The 3,297-nt window shown below is 39.7% G+C and overlaps 1 pseudogene; it reads left to right on the top strand.

Annotated features, from left to right (window-relative positions):
• The first annotated feature begins 254 nt into the window (after nucleotides 1–254).
• LOC129401693 (ribosome biogenesis protein NSA2 homolog) lies at nucleotides 255–2,974 on the top strand (annotated as a pseudogene).
• Nucleotides 2,975–3,297: the final 323 nt, after the last annotated feature.

Raw genomic sequence — 3,297 nt, 5'->3', positions numbered from 1 at the left:
AGGAAAGTGAAGTGGGTCTGTACTTTGAAAATAAAAGATATAAATAACTGAAAAGAAGACAAATGAAACCTCTCTATGTACTCAAACCTTGGTTTCTAAGTGTGATTATCCACTGAAAGCAACAGGTTCCCCTTGGAGGAATGAGTAATTCATAGTCTAGAGCATAAAGGAGCAGAATAAACCCAGAATATCTTGCTGTGTCAAAAATAAAGACATGAAATGATGGGGGTGGGGGTGGGGGGAGATTATGGAACATGGCAAACAGCAGACAACAGATGTCCCCCAAATCAGCTAGTCTGGGCACCTACTGGTTAGACCTGAGCATCAAGATAAATATGGACTGTAAGAGCCTGTAACTGTTTGAACCAAATAAGACTACAATGCATGCTAATAATGAATAAACAAATAAGAGAGAATATTTTTCTTGAAAATTATGAATCTAGAAAAAATGATTACACTAGAAAGATCCCCATTGCAACTATGAAGGCGAATTGATTCTAGCAGAATTCATCAATGGACTCTGAATGGAAGGTTGGGAAGAAGTTTGATAAGGAATAGGAAATGTGCATCATTTCATGCCAACTTTCAAAAAATTATTTATTATCTATCAAAGGAGAAATGGAAACCCAATTAAAAAAAGAGCATCAAATTATAACTAAGTGATAAAAGTGAATATTACCCTCAGGGGCAAATGTTGTTGTATGCCCTAGATGTGAAGGATTGAGAAATGAGCAATATTATGTAATATTCCAACTAAAATACATCATCAATGTGCATTAAACATCCTAAACTGATAAATTACCAGAGAATTAACAGATGAAGTGGGCTGGAGCAATAGTACAGTGGGTACGGTGTTTGCCTTGCAGACAACTGACTCAAGTTTGATCCCCAGCACCCCATATGGTACCCTGAGCACCTCCAGGAGTAAATTCCTGAGTGCAGAGCCAGGACTAACCCCTGAACATCTTTGGTTGTAACCAAAAACCAAACAAACAAAAAAAGAAAAGAAAAGAAAAGAAAAGAAAAGAAAAGAAAAGAAAGGAAAGAGAGGATGATGAAATCTTTCTTTTTGTTACAACACAGAAAAGTATGGTATCAAGTCAGAAAAAATAAAAAGGGCAAAGACTGCATGATCTCTCTCATATGTGGTATGTAAAATTATCTAATAAGAACAAAGCCATAGACTCTGAGGACAGAGTCTGGGTCGCAATTAATATAGAAGGTTACTGCACTTACCCCTCTGAAAGTGTCCAAAGGACTTTGCTAGAGGAATATTGGTGCTTTGGTGGTAAATGTGGTGTGGTGACATTGTGTCACCAAAACAAAAGCATTCACACTCCTGTATACCAATGTTACCTAAGGCAAAAGAAAAGAAAAGAAAAGAAATAAGCAACCTGCACTTAGGAAACCTGAACATGTCATGAAAAGCAATGAAAGCCTGATAAACAATCCCAGATAAAAGAAACGAAAGGGTGTGTCGATCAGGTTCTGTGCACTGCCTTGAACCAGATTCTGGACTAGTGAAAATCAATTCCTATAAAGGACATAATGAGGATAATGGGTTAAGCTGGACTATGGGTGGTGGCTTAGATGAAAGGATTGTACCAATTTTATACTTCTGGAACTTGCTAATGGTTCTGTGACTAAGTAAGAGAGTATTTCTTTCTTATGAAAGGCACACAGAAGGTCCAGAGAGATAGTGCAGGGGTAAAGCTCTTGCCTTGCACACAGACAACCCATATCAATTCCTGGCACCATTTATGGCACCTGAGCACTATCAGGAATGAACCCTGAACAAACAATATCATGCACACTGAAAAAAATAACAGATGAAGAGTCATATTCTATGTAACCAACTTTTGGCTATTTTATAAAATTCTATTATGTGAGAGATAATATAATCATAGTATAAAATAATATTATGTGAAAATTGAGAACTTTCTAGTATTCTGTTGGCTGTTCCTAGCAATCACCACTATGTCACAAAATAATACAGTGAGTCTATCATGGATTTCCACGTGAAAAAGAGGAAGAGGACCAGAGAGGTAGTAACTACAGAGGTTAAGGTGGTTGCCTTGAGAACAGCCAGTTCTGGTTTAAATTCCCAAATTTAAAAATACGGTCCCTTGAGCATGGCAACCAGGAGTCACTCCTGAGCACAGAGCCAGGAATAGTCCCTGGGCACTACTGCATGTGGCCCAATAACAGAGAGAGAGAGAGAGAGAGAGAGAGAGAGAGAGAGAGAGAGAGAGACAGAGAGAGAGACAGAGACAGAGACAGAGAGAGACAGAGAGAGACAGAGAGAGAGAGAGAGGTGAGAGGTGAGGTGGGTACAGAGGCTCATAAGTCCTTAAAGAACTTTTAAAAATTATTATTTCTACTATAAAGAGCACCATGCTGAGATAATATTAATGTAAAAGGCTATTAAGATACATGAAAAGAGAAACACCAAAGAAAAGATGAAAAGATGCCACCAGGAGCAGTACCTGCATATCTGCTGCACAGGGAGGGCCAATCCTGAACTAAAGAACTTTCCAATAGGATTAAACAAAAACTAAATGAAAAAGCAACTAAATGGGGCGTCTTCCTGCCTTAAGGTCATGCCAGGGAGAAACAGGCATTAGAAATTATTCAGACAGGAAAAAGGGGGGGGGGAAATAAAAGAAAGCGTGAAAGAGAATGGCTGCTAAAGGCATCTCTGTAGGAAAAGATTTTACCCAGAATCCACCTCAATGTGAAGACTCCATGGGGTCAGAGGGTTACGTTTCAGGAAGCTCATGTAACACATCCTGAGCCAAAACCACCTTTCACCTGTCAATACTTGCTGTAAAGAAGATTTCTTCCTCCCCACACTGTACCACTTGGGTGTTGTTACCAAAGGGACTGCCATGAGGTAAATCTGAGCCAGCTGGCCCTTGTCACACAGGAGGCAAGATTGCTTGGGGGATTATGCCCAGGTTACCACCAATCCTGAAATGATGGATGCACAAATGCAGTTGTACTGGTCTGACAGTTTCATGCCAATTGCTCCTTATAATTATTGAAGACAACACACCAATCAGGAAAAGCACCATTGCAATGGTGTGACCGAACACTAGAGCAGACACTTACATATCTGCCATCACCAAGAGAACTATTTATCGTTGTCTTGTTTTTTTCTTCCTTTTTTTCCTTTTTTTTTGCTTTTTGGGGTCATACCTGGTGATGCTCAGGGGTTACTCCTGGCTTTGCACTCAGGTATTACTCCTGGCAATACTCAGGGGACCATATGGGTTGTCAGGGATTGAACCCAGGTCG

The sequence above is a fragment of the Sorex araneus genome, chromosome 2 (assembly GCF_027595985.1).
Source record: "Sorex araneus isolate mSorAra2 chromosome 2, mSorAra2.pri, whole genome shotgun sequence".
Classification (NCBI taxonomy): Eukaryota; Metazoa; Chordata; class Mammalia; order Eulipotyphla; family Soricidae; genus Sorex; species Sorex araneus.
The sequence above is the reverse complement of the archived record's forward strand: the minus strand, read 5'-3'. Positions and strand labels throughout refer to the sequence as shown.